The sequence below is a fragment of the Mixophyes fleayi genome, chromosome 1, assembly GCF_038048845.1.
Source record: "Mixophyes fleayi isolate aMixFle1 chromosome 1, aMixFle1.hap1, whole genome shotgun sequence".
Classification (NCBI taxonomy): domain Eukaryota; kingdom Metazoa; phylum Chordata; class Amphibia; order Anura; family Limnodynastidae; genus Mixophyes; species Mixophyes fleayi.
In genome coordinates, this window is record NC_134402.1 from 347102842 (window position 1) to 347117705 (window position 14864).

Here is a 14864-nt window from a genome sequence, read left to right on the forward strand (position 1 = left end):
AGATGAGAGTAGTCGGACAGGCCAGGTCGGTACACAGGCAGGCAATGAAGACAGAATCAGGAAGCAGTCTCGGAGTCAAACAAACCGGATCGGTACACGGGTCACCAGAACAGGAGGGTGGTTAGCTGGCCGGGTCGGTACACAGGAAGGCAGATAACGTATAGATAAAGGAGCGTGAGGCAATGCGGGTCAGGCGCACATGCAATCTGGGAGGGTAGCAAGCAGGTTCGGTACACAGAAGATCCAGCACACAGGAAGCAGGAACGAGGAGGACACAGGAATCAGGAGCCAGGAACAGGTAAGTTGCTCTGACACTCACCAAGTGTCAGAGCTATGTTTTTATAGTGTGTCCCATTTGAATTCTCCGCCCTGGGGTAGTAATCACGTGATCGCTACCTAGTTCCGCCGAACCCGGAAGTACGGCTTCCGGGTCCGATGGAGCGGCGGGGGAATGAGGAGAGGTGAGTATTCGTGACAAAAGATTACTAATACAACAGAGGTGGCATCTAATGTTACATCTACTACCAGTGTGAGATTTACTGGTCAACCTATATGTGCAATTGATGTAGTGGCATTTAATGCAGTCTGGTATACCAAGGATATTGGGTCCTAGCTTTAGAGGACATTTACCAGTATTAACAAGAGAATCTCTCAGATACTTGATTTGTATTACAAAACATAGCAAGGTGTTGGACAAATGATGTAAGGAAAGTGGCAGACTAAGATAGGCCAATGATAGCTGTTAGTTTTTGTTATCTGTTGAGAGGTGGTAGTGTAAGTAAAGATAACATTTAATCTGACTTTGTTGTTAGTTGAAAGACCATTGTATCTCAAATTCCTAATGCTATCAGAGTCAAATAATGTATGTATTTTAGAGGATAAGCCTTTTAGGTGATGACTACTGTTTCAATCTGTAGGTTTCTGCAAAAATATGTGGAAACTGAGCCCTGGTGTAAGTGAATAATCAGAGCAAGGAATTGAATGCAAGTGGTAATATGGTTTAACATCAGTTTGCTATGAGAGATATCTCTTTTGATTAGATACATAAGCCTGGTAAAAGGCCTCATGTCACCATCCCATAAAAAAGATATTGTCAATATACCTGAAATATTGAAGGATATATTTGCAGATGCTGGAAGTGCTGAAAAAAGTGATCTTGCTCAAAGTAGTGTATATATGTTACTGGAAAGGAAGGTATGACTTTAGACACCATTTCCATACCAGACTTCTGTAGATATAAAATAAAATTAGTAAGCTTTAGTAAGTCAAGAAAAAAATGGTGTAGGGGGAATTACCCATAATCAAGTCAGCTATGACTGCAATTCCTGTATCATTTGGGATATTAGTACATAGGCTGGTGACATTTAACATTATTAACATAGTGCCAGTGGAAAATTAACCAGTGACTTTAATCAAGTAATGAGGGTATTTAAAACTCTGATATAGGAGGGTACATCTTTGTTTGCAAAACTCTGTTCTTTCTTACAGGTTTGTGCACTCATTCCTCCCCTTTTTTATTTATACCTGGTGTGTTTAATACATATTTCACATATAGCAACAATGAATGGCCATCAGACTTATACATTCCATAACAACTACCATCTATACACACAATCAAATGGACAATAGATGCTGGTTTATGAAATCATAAAGCTTTTATATGACTTAATATCAGTTCTTCCCTTAGCCACATTATAGAATTGTATTTCTTTGTATATGTATTAAATAAATGTCAAACTATTTTTTTATTTGATGTATTATGTTGGTCTGTAGAAACAATTAAAGCTGAAGAGACTTTTAGCACTTGTTTTAAGAATATTTTTGTGTTTAAGTATTGGGATTGTCAGTAAATCATTTTGGAGGAGTAACAGTCCAATTCCGTTCTGCACTCCTTTTAGAGGTTTGGGAAGCTAAGTGCATATTAGTTATTTATTCATTAATTAATTAAATAATTTGTATAGTTTTTCTTGTAAGGTGAGTCCCTGTAAATATGTTTAGGAATTTGTGAGTTGGTGCAGACTACTGTCAAAGTCGAGTAATTGGATGAAGTCATTCTAAATTAATAAATATTGATTGCAATTGTTTTTACGTACGATTGCAATTAGTACGAAAATTGCGCATTAGCCAGGGTTATTACGCAATTGCACATTTAAACAGAGCAAATACACTTATATTCTCACCAACACTTGTAAATAGTAAAATTCAAACTCACATAATTTTATTAGTAAGACTACAAGGTTATTTATACAAAGATAAATTTACATTATAGGTATTTATGGTTCAGGTCCTAAGAAATGTATGGTACTTGGTCTTATATTAATCCACATCTTAACAGCAGGAATTAGGTATCATCAGAGAAGCGATAGCAAATAGCGAACGCTTGATACAATTAGTATAAAATTAATTCTGAAAAGTACTCTGTTAATAGGTCAGTTTAAACCAATAAGATTTTCAGAGGTTCCCTGAGGCTAGACATTTAAGCAACTTTTGGAATTAGTTGCCCCTACCATTGGAAGAGCTTCGTTTGAACCATCCTATGAGCTGCATTTTATTGGACTATCTTGACTCCTGGACCAATGAAAAAAAATCTTAGTGTTATCATTGTATACATTGTGACATCATTACTGTTTTTTTCTAACCTAAACTGTATAAAATAAGGCCACTGGGGCAGCAATAGTCTCTTTGCCAACACAGACTTCAGGACTATTGATTGTTCCTGGATCCAGGGTGTGTTGCTTATGTATCGGTTATAATTTGTAACATTCTTATTGTATTTTGCAGGCTATTGCTATTAAATCTCTATTGTGAGTTGGAACCACACTGATCGCATCAGACAATATTTATTGATGATGATAGACGGACATAACACTGCTGGTCAAAAATTGCTTGGTGTTGGTTGCTGGTCAAATAATGCAATTAACTGCAAGTTAGGCACAGGCCACTAATCAAATGGTACATTGGAGAAGGTGCCAACTACTGGGCAAATGATGCTGCATAACATTCAGGTTAAATAGGTACTGCATAACAATATGGTCAAATATTTAATAGTAGTAAGATTTTGGTGAAAACTACTATGGTATAATCTAAAGGGGATGTGGCCTAAATGTTTTATATTGGCAGCCATGGCGAAAAATGGAATCTGACAACTACTGACAAATATAACAGAAAATGCTTGCTTGACATTACTATAAATCACTTGTTGATACTTAAAAGCCATTAGATTATTCTCATTATATTAATAAAGAAGCATTCTCACACATCTGCATTGTTCACTTAGAGATATTATCATTTTATTTTAAAACATTTGTTCTATTTGCTCTGTATTACTTTTCATTAAATATTTATGTTTCCAGAACCTAAAATAACATACAAGTACTGCAATTTCTAAAACAATTAGTTCAAGCACCAATGATCTGTAGCAGGAAATATCATTTTAATGAAACTCCCCATTTTCACATCAAATATAGTTATTTGTAGCTATATCTGTGGAAACTCTTATGGCTTTTCTTGATCTTGATTTAAGGTGTGTTATTTGCATTCTCTACAACCCACTGGCAAATGAATCTGTGAATAGTCACACAGTTTCATAACCCTATGGGGCATTCTAATGAGTGACTTATATCTCTGAAAACCAGAGTTTTCACAGCACACTTATAAGCCTGATAATTAGCTAAAATTAAACTGACATTTCAATGTAAGATATAAAATTTCAATTGATCTAATGATATTAGCCATATAATGCTTTTGTCTGTCAGACAAAAGTAAGGCATTAACCCATTCCAGGGTAATTTACAGAGAAATTGTCAATCTTGAAAATATTTATTGTCTAAGTTTATATGACATGGGGGCATTGTTTCCTTTTAAGAACGTATTTTTGTTGTTATTTTAATTGTATAAATTAGAGAACATTTTATTTAGTAAACATATTGCATATAAAGTTCCTCTTTATACCCTAAAGCTACCCATTTAGCGCCAGCTTTATACAATATATTTCATCCCTTCATATAGTCGAAGTGCACATGTAATTTGCTGCTCTTTACACCTGAATCAACATCCCTCTTAATCTGTGTTCAGCCCCTTCCCCATCCATTTTTAAATCTAAACTGAAACACTTCCTCTTAGGTTGCTATCAGTGTTGAAAGAGCAATCATGACTGTAGTTATTGTTCTTTCACTTGCAAACAGCACTTTTGCCTTCCTAACTGTTTATGTATGGCTCAAACGAACTAATTCGATTTCAAACTCTTTTGTTGCTATTCTCAATCTAATAACAATATGTCATGAGGACATATAATAAGTCCTCTCATATACCAATTCAAATTAAATGTGTGTGAAACATGTACATAAAAGCAGTCCAGTATAGTGAAAAGCTTCTGGAGGCAATTTCTTCAAATGGATAGACTCTTTATCATATATTCATCTTATTCCATCCGAATTCTCTCGGAAACCCCTTCGGTAAATGCACTTACCGGACATCGGTAGTAAAACAGCGTGTAAAGCTCCCCGGCGATCGCTTCGTTGGTTTGATAATCAACTCAGCGTGGGATACTCTCGGTGACTCCTTCTCGTGTAACTCCGATCATCAGACAGGAAAAAACCAAGGGGGATGGTCACTCCCTCTGGCTCCTCGCCGATCCATGATCCTATGTACTTAGCAGCGATTTTCCTTTTACGGATAGCTCCAATATAGTCCTCCAGTGATCTTTTTCTGGGATTCAGATGTATCAGATGTCTCGTAATAGAGACCCGCCAGATGTCGTGGTAGACAGGATTATATAAGAGAATGCTAATAGTGCATTAACTTTGACATTAAACAGGTTTTATTCAGTAAAAAGGACATACACATTATTCAATGTAGCAAAATAAAATAAAATAAAATAAAATCTCCTCATCCGATGTGCCCTTACCCGCATATGTTAGAATATATGCAATATATGTATTATCCACAGAATCGCCTGCAACTCACGGGAATAGTAATATAGGGTAAGAGACACCCGCTCCTAAACCTCCACCAACGCGTTTCGATTCAGAATGAATCTTTCTCAAGGCTTATGGGAGGTGGGTTCTTCCTTTCTATTTAAACTAGTGGAAGGTCCGTCTACAGGTGATCTGTATAGCATTAATGGAGGCAATCCTCGCAAAAGTCTATAGACTCAAATTATATCTAGACTCTTACGTGAATGAGTCATCCTGATCTGATTATATGTTTATTAGACGTGGATATTCTAGATTTTGGTAGAAAGGTTGTATACAATATATTCACCCTTGTTATAGGTCTATGTTAACTTATTATACTAATGATATGGTGTATTATGTCGATGGATTATTACCTTAGTCTATGGGCACTATAAGAGGCAGATTTGCCATATATATATATATATATATAGACATCACTGGTGCGCATAGATGTTACAGCTGGCTCAGTTATATTGCTTATATTGCTTAGTTACATTACAGCAACTATTCCTTGCTCCCCCTCCATTAGTATTTTTTGTAAAATAGGGACATAAATTTATATGTACTATTGGTTCTATTCAGTCACTGTCTGTTTCCACGTAAGAGTCTAGATATAATTTGAGTCTATAGACTTTGCGGGGATTGCCTCCATTAATGCTATACAGATCACCTGTAGACGGACCTTCCACTAGTTTAAATAGAAAGGAAGAACCCACCTCCCATAAGCCTTGAGAAAGATTCATTCTGAATCGAAACGCGTTGGTGGAGGTTTAGGAGCGGGTGTCTCTTACCCTATATTACTATTCCCGTGAGTTGCAGGCGATTCTGTGGATAATACATATATTGCATATATTCCATCATATGCGGGTAAGGGCACATCGGATGAGGAGATTTTATTTTATTTTATTTTATTTTGCTACATTGAATAATGTGTATGTCCTTTTTACTGAATAAAACCTGTTTAATGTCAAAGTTAATGCACTATTAGCATTCTCTTATATTATCCTGTCTACCACGACATCTGGCGGGTCTCTATTACGAGACATCTGATACATCTGAATCCCAGAAAAAGATCACTGGAGGACTATATTGGAGCTATCCGTAAAAGCAAAATCGCTGCCAAGTACATAGGATCGTGGATCGGCGAGGAGTCAGAGGGAGTGACCATCCCCCTTGGTTTTTATCTGTCTGATGATCGGAGTTACACGAGAAGGAGTCACCGAGAGTATCCCACGCTGAGTTGATTATCAAACCAACGGAGCGATCGCCGGGGAGCTTTACACGCTGTTGTACTACCGATGTCCGGTAAGTGCATTTACCTAAGGGGTTTCCGTGAGAATTCAGATGGAATAAGATGAATATATGATAAAGAGTCTATCCATTTGAAGAAATTGCCTCTAGAAGCTTTTCACTATACTGGACTGCTTTTATGTACATGTTTCACACACATTTAATTTGAATTGGTATATGAGAGGACTCATTATATGTCCTCATGACATCTTGGTATTAGGCGACATATGTGACGGGCTTGTGGTTTAATTGTATTTGTGTATACTCCATTGTGGATAGGAGTATCCATATATGGGCAGCCTTATATCCTAGCCTGCGCTTTCTTTCTATCCTTTTTTTTATTTGGCTATTCTCAATCTGTTTGTCATATATATAGTGTAAAATGTCACATGCACTGTGGTGCCATCATTACCAGGCTGGGCTGTGGGCAGAGGGGCATCTGTCCCCCGGGCCGGTCCAGTGGTGGGCTGCCTTGGGCTGGGTCACTGGGCCACCTGTACTTTTTTCCATTTAAAATGTTCCTAATAGGCTGCTGAGCCAAGTCCCCCCAGGCTAAAATGTGCCAGCCAGCCCCTGATGACACCACAGTGCATGTGACATTTTACAGTATATATGACAAACAATTGAGAACCTAAAACATCCTGCAATTTATAAAACAATTAGTTCAAGCTCCAATGATCTGTAGCAGGAAGTATCATTTTAATGGAACTCCCCTTTTCAATCATGATCAGCATCATCAACATTTATTTATATAGCACCAGCAAAATCCCTAGTGCTTTACAATTCGGAACAAACAGTAATAAAACAATAATGGGTAATACATACAGAGAGGTAAGAGGGCCCTGCTCGCAGGCTTACAATCTGAGGGACGATGGGAGTATTATAAACAAGGGTAAGTGCTACATCTTATTGCATATTTTTCAGCTAGAATACAAAGGTAAAAAGTATTGAGTGGGCTGTGTGATCAGTCACACAGCAATGTTGGTCAGAGGGTTGTTGTCTTGTGTTAGCTGTGTAGAGTTTGGTAATAGGGTAACCTAGGGGGATTAAGATTGTGGTTGAGGAATATTATAAGCTTGTCTGAGGAGGTTTGTTTTCAGAGAACACTTGAGGGTTTGAAGACCAGCCCGAAAAAAGTCCTGTAACCGGGAAGGTAAGGATGTGATGATGGAAGAGAGACGCAGATCTTGTGCAGAACGTAGGTGTTGAGTTGGGAGATATTTTGAGAGAAGTGAGGAGATGTATGTGCAATTGTGTTGATTTGTTGACGGCCTTGTATGTTAGTAAAACAGGCAACCAATGTAGAGAATGACAGTGGCTCAGCAAATGAAGAACACTTTGCAAGGAAAATTCTTCTTCCACATCAAATATAGTTATTTGTGGTGATTGTTGTGGCAGCTCTTATGGATTTTATGATTTAATGTAACAATGACAGTTGGAGAAGTCACTTCAAATCTTTTAAGTTGTTTAATTTTAGATTTTATCTAATTAAGCAAACATGTCTGACATATTGAAGCAGCTAATTTGAGATCGAAAATTTGTGGTTTATTATTTGGGCTCCTCTTCATTTGGGAATGCTTTATTAGGCTCTTGTTTATTTGGGTGTGGTATGAATTAACGTTACTGACAAAGTCGACAGAGTTTAGAACTACAAAATAACCCTGAAAACAATAAAAACTACAAGATTACAATATGGACTTACCATATAGCAGTTGCTCATTATGTCCAGCAGCATTAATGATCTACACATGGAAAATGCAACTGTCATAAATATCTACATAAAGAAATTGTGTCATTTCTAATAGACACATTGCAAATGGTGGTTTCAAAGATGCAATGAGCGGACCCACTGTCTTGTTGCTTTTATTGTTTTCGGGGTTATTTTGTAGTTGGAAGCTTTGTCAGCATTGTCAGTGCCGATGACACCACTACCACCGGTTTATTTAGGCACCAAGTAATTTGGGCTCTGATTTCATACAATAGGAATTAGAGAATGAAGTTTTAAATTAAGGTGCGATACGAAAACCTGGGGTTAAGGTTCAAGGTTTATGGGCTGGAAATTGTGGTTATTAATTGTGGATTAGGTGTCATGGTATTGGTTGTTCTCAACAGAGAACCATTCGACTGTAGTAGCTATCAGAGACACCATGAGCAGCCAAGCCGCTTAGTTCTGAGAGGAAGGGTCTTGAGGTACAAAGCTGAAATTGAAGGGATGGAGAATGTAGGCTTGTGAGGGATGATGCTGAAGTCAATAAACAGGGAAACAAGACTTTTGATGCACCGGCATAGAAATAAATTTTCAACTTTTACTTGTGTGAAGATTGAAAGGAGAGGTTTATAAAGGCAGTATACAAGTGAGGTTTCAGTCCAAATAAACTTAAACTTGCAAAGAATGTGTACTTGTCAGTGCTGATGATGTACTGCCACCATTCATTTGTAGCTGACATTGCAGCATATACTACATGTTGCGATTGTGAGAGTTGAATTTTCTTTTGTGAGTTGAGTCTAGAGGGATTTTGACTAGGGCAGGGCAGTTTCTAGACAAATTGTCTTCCAGGCAGGGCCGGACTGGGACTAAAAATCAGCCCTGGCATTTAAAGCACACAGGCCCACCTCTGTTGATAAGCTGGAAAAAAAATGTGTGCCGCAGTGCAGTGGTGGTGCCGCCAAAGGCGTAGCTACATTATGTTGGGGGCGTGGTCAAAATGGTGCGTTGATACATACATTATAATAAAACATTACATTTATCAGACCCTCCCCATCAACATTACGCCACCCCCCCAGATACATTGACACCCCCAGCCCACTGTACTTATCTATGCTTCTGATGCTGCTGACATTCCTGTAGAGTGAGCAGGGAAGCTCTTAGTCTCATGAGATTAATAAATCTCGTGAGACTTAGAGCTCCGCTGCTTGCTCTGCAGGCTGTGCCCTGTCCGGGGCGGAGCACAGATCCTCCTGCTGACCAACTGGATTAAGGCTCGGGGGGCCCGGGCACTTAAGTCAGGGGGGCTCCTATGATGCAATTTGGCTATTAGACAAATTTTTGACAAATACAAAGGTAATACAGTGTGCACTACTGTTAGGTGCACGCAGTTCTGCCTTAACAAGCAGTACAGTGTGAAGCAGGCCATATCTCCCAACTGTCCTTGTAGTCAGACCAAATCCTGACTAAGTGGGACAGTCACCCATCAAATTCAGAACAGTTGGCAGACTGTCCTGGTCTCTCCTACCTGTCTTGTCATGGTCACCACTTGTGGCTGCTGGTGTCTTTAGATCAGTTGCTGCTTGTCTGGATCCTGGAATGTTGGATGCCCTATTTGGAGAAAAAAATGAGCAGATGAAATTTAGCCCTGGTGTTAAATCAATATAGCATCCATGTTTTAAAATTAGGCCTCACTGCAGCCACAACATTAAAGTACTAGTATTCACATTTGATAAATACATCTATTTCCCTCCAACTAGCCCTGACATTAAATAGTATTCCCATTTAATAAATAAAACTATTTCCCTCTCTCCAAAGCACCCCAGCATTAAATTAAAAATCCAATCACACCATCTGAAATTGATAGGCCCCACTATTAAATTGCCCCCATCTTCACCCCACAAATAGAATAGCACCCAATAATTAGCCCCCACCTGCAATTCCCTATTAGATTAACAGCCTACCTCCCACATTATATTAAGAGCTACCCATACACACATTATGGTCATACACCGGCCCACACACACATACTATAGTTATACTGTTACACACATACACACTATAATCATAAAGGTCATTCTTTGGATATTTTTTTGGGGGGTTATTTTTTTGGTAATTTGTATTCATTGTCATTCAGAGCTTGATTTATATATTTTTTAACTTTGTCGATCCCATTTTTATTGGCGCCTGTCAGTAAATTCTGTGTTATTTTTTGTTACACTATAATCATACCCTGTCACACAAATAGATAGATACCCTGTCACACAAATAGATAGATACCCTGTCACACAAATAAATAGATACCCTGTCACACAAATAAATAGATACCCTGTCACACAAATAAATAGATACCCTGTCACACAACTAAATAGATACCCTGTCACACAACTAAATAGATACCCTGTCACACAAATAAATAGATACCCTGTCACACATATAGATACCCTGTCCACATATAGATACCCTGTCCACATATAGCTCCCCTGTCACACATATAGCTCCCCTGTCACACATATAGCTCCCCTGTCACACATATAGCTCCCCTGTCCACATATAGCTCCCCTGTCCACATATAGCTCCCATGTCCACATATAGCTCCCCTGTCCACATATAGCTCCCCTGTCCACATATAGCTCCCCTGTCACACATATAGCTCCCCTGTCACACATATAGCTCCCCTGTCCACATATAGCTCCCCTGTCCACATATAGCTCCCCTGTCCACATATAGCTCCCCTGTCACACATATAGCTCCCCTGTCCACATATAGCTTCCCTGTTCCACATATAGCTCCCCTGTCACACATATAGCTCCCCTGTCACACATATAGCTCCCCTGTCACACATATAGCTCCCCTGTCCACATATAGCTCCCCTGTCCACATATAGCTCCCCTGTCCACATATAGCTCCCCTGTCACACATATAGCTCCCCTGTCACACATATAGCTCCCCTGTCACACATATAGCTCCCCTGTCCACATATAGCTTCCCTGTTCCACATATAGCTCCCCTGTCACACATATAGCTCCCCTGTCACACATATAGCTTCCCCGTTCCACATATAGCTCCCCTGTCACACATATAGCTCCCCTGTCACACATATAGCTCCCCTGTCACATAAACTACCCCCTCCCTCTTACCTTGTGTGCTCCGCAGCGCGCTGTACAGTCTCTCCTAACACATGGGACGGCACCTATCACATGGTGCTCGTCCCATGTGACATCTCCAGAGCCATTCATAGACGAGAGGGGAGGAGCGACCACACCAGGAAGTAAGTGTAGTGCCGACCCCACTGCTCAGCACACAGACTGTCATGCTGAATTCTGGCATGACAGTCTGTGTGCTGAGCGATGGGGCCGGCCAGCTAGTAACCGGCCCATCTGGCCATCGGCCCTTCTGGCATTTGCCAGAAGTGCCAGATGGCCAGTCCGGCCCTGCTTCCAGGGGAAGCTTTTTGTGAGAAGGGTGGATTTTTTTTATGGTATATAAATACTGTATGGTATATAAACACTGTAAAACAATCAGTAATTCAATTATAAAAATAAATGAGTACTTTATTCTAAAGGCATTAATAATCTATATTAAATGTGGGGGAAATTTGAAAGCTGTTGATTTGATTTTGGAGTTGGTGGGGGAAAGGCCATTTTATTAAATAGGAATGCTTTTAATTTAATGTTGTGGATGGTGGTAGGGGCTAAGTCTGTTTATTAAATGGGAATGCTATAAATTTAATTTAATGTTGGGGCTTTTGACGGGGAATAGGTCTTCATATTAAACGGGAATGCTATTAATAATAATTAATTAATTTAATATTGGGGCTTGGGAGTAAGGAGACTTATTTTTTTTAAAGTAAACACTAATAATGTAATGTTGTGCTGGTTAGGGAGAAGGAGGCCTAATTACTAAACATATGTACTATTAATTTAATGTCAGGTCTGTATGGGGGGAAACAGGCACAATTATTAAACAGGAATGCTATCAATTAAATTCTCAGGCTGATTGGGTAGAAGGAGGAATCTTTATTAAATTTTAAAAAAGCTACTCATTAAATTTCTGGCTGGTTGATGGGGAAGAAGGCCTGATTGTTCACTCGCTGCTCAACTTTCCAGGAGGTGAATAATAACTACCTCTTTTATAAACAGGACTCCAACATTCCAGGATCCGGCCAAGTAGCTTAAGACACCAGCTGCAGCAGCACCAGTAGTCAAAACTACAAGAGCATGTAGGTGAGTGCAGCACAGTGTTGAAGAAGGTCTTGTGCTTGTAGAGGACTAAGCATGTCCACACTGTAGGATGACTATGCCTCCCTGACGGGACACTTCTGCTGAGAGGCAGCATCTACTTCCACCAAGATTTAAGGTGGAGGGGTGGCAGTTTTATCTCTTGCCCAGGGCACTAAAATATCTAGTTATGGCTCTGGTAGAAGAACTACTGGGAAGGAGAGCCTATTAGGCTTTTCAATGTGTATTCACTGCTGAGCTGAATACCACATCCAAGCTACTGATGGAGATGGTAACTGCAGCATTTTTGTGGTTGCAGTGGGATCCATGAGAATTGGCTCTGTAAGTTAAACATGGAGTTGGCCCAATGACTTAGTGCATACCTGGCTTTGTGTTCACATACAGTGCAGTGAATTAGAAGAGGGTTGCCATTTGTTCCCTCCTTCTTCTCTGATCACAGTGCAATTCTCCTTACAGAAAACATATGCCTTGGTTTCCTGCCTCTTCTCTTAACACAGTAACATTTTCTTTTAGTGGGTCCTGGATCATGGTTTTCCTCCTGGCCAGGACTCCTGGAAGTTGAACTGTGCTCGTTCTGGAAAGAAATGATGTGTTGGATGATCTGAGGGATGCCACATCACATGGAAGAATAGTAAATGTTATTTTATGAATGAGTGAGTGATAGAAATATTTTAAGGTCAAATTTTGCAATTTCTTTCAGGCAAAATGGAGACAACAGGATTGTTAGAGAATGAGGAATTCCGAAAGGCTGCAAAGTACATTTTTTCAACGTTGTGAGGAAGCAACCTCCTTCGCCGCTCACTGACCAGGTTCCCCGCTGCACTAAAAACTCTTTCCGAGTACACACTGGAGGGGGGACAACTCAGGTAAAATAGAGCCAGTTTGTACAGGGGCTTCCAAACTGCCTTTTTTTCCTGCCAGTAACAATATGGACTGTCTGACATGTATATTTGGATGGTGTCAGCAAAATAATCCTCCACCATTTTTTCAATTGTGACAGCATCCAAAGCAGCGACAGTAGACATGTCTGCAATGGTTGGCAGGTCCTTCAGTCCGGACCAGATGTTATCAGCATCCCCGCCAGCGGGTCTTTTAGGAAAACAGAGCTTTTTCCTTGCAGCCATAGATGTGGAAGAAAATGAGGGTGGAGATGTTGGCATGTCACGGTCCTCTTCAGAGGACAATCTCCTGACCAGCAGGTCTTTGCACCACTGTAGACTTGTGTCCGCCGGAAACAGAGACACAACATACGCTTTAAACCGAGGATCCAGCACGGTGGCCAGAATGTATTCCTCTGACTTTAAAAGAGTAACCACCCTCGGATTCTGGCAAAGCGTACGAAGGGCTTCATCCACAATAGCTACATGCTTTGAGGAATCACAATGGTTTACCAGCTCCTCCCTCACTTTCTCCAGCTGCTTCTGCAACAGCCTGATCAGGGGAATCACCTGACTCAAGCTGGCAGTGTCGGAACTGACTTCTCGTGTGGCAAGTTCAAAAGGCTGGAGAACCTTGCACAACACGGAAATCAGTCTCCAATGCGCTTGACTCAGGTGCATCCCCACTCCTTTGCCTATGTCGTAGGTGGCTGTGTAGGCTTGAATGGCCTTTTGCTGGTCCTCCATCCTCTGCAGCATATAGAGGGTGGAGTTCCAGCGCGTCACAACCTCTTGTTTGAGGTGATGGCAGGGCAGGTTCAGCCTTTTCTGATGTTGCTCGAGTCTGCAGTAGGCAGTGGCAGAATGCCAAAAGTGTCCAGCAATTTTGTGGGCCACCGCAAGCATATCCTGCACACCCCTGTCACTTTTCAGGTAATGCTGCACCACCAAATTTATTGTGTGGGCAAAACATGGCACGTGCTGGAAATTGCCCATATGTAATGCACGCACAATGTTACTGTCGCTGGCCGACACCACAAATCCCCAGGAGAGTGTAAGTGGGTTAAGCCACTGCAAAATGATTTCCCTAAGTTTCTCTAAGAGGTTGTCAGCGTTGTGCCTCTTACTGAAACCGGTGATACACAACGTTGCCTGCCTTGGAACGAGCAGGCGTTTCGGAGATTCTGCTACTGATGCAGCTGCTGCTGTTGCTGCGGAAGGCGATGCATCTACCCAGTGGGCTGTCACAGTCACATAGTCCTTAGTTTGCCCTGAACCACTTGTCCACATGTCCATGGTTAAGTGGACAGTGGGTACAACCACATTTTTCAGAGCACTGAGGACACTTTTTCGTACTTCTCTGTACATCCCGGGTATCGCCTGCCTAGTGAAGTGGAATCTAGACGGGATTTGGTACCGGGGACACAATACCTCTATCAACCGTCTAAATCCCACTCCACTGATGGCGGACACCGGACACACGTCTAACACCAACATAGCTGTCAAGGATGCAGTTATCCGCTTTGCTATAGGATGACCGCTGTCATACTTCGTGCTCATGGCAAACGACTGTTGTACGGTCAATTGTTTAGTGAAAGACGTAACGGTCTTACGACTTCCCCTCTGGGAAGATGACTGACTCCCAGCAGCAACAGCAGCAGCGGCAGTAGTAGGCGTACTGCTGCAGGATCCTCCGGAAGAATCCCGGATTGAAGAGGACTCAGTCATGCCGGTGACATTTCCTGCAGGACTATCTCTGATCGAGATTGTGGAGGAAATTGACGAGGAGGGTTTT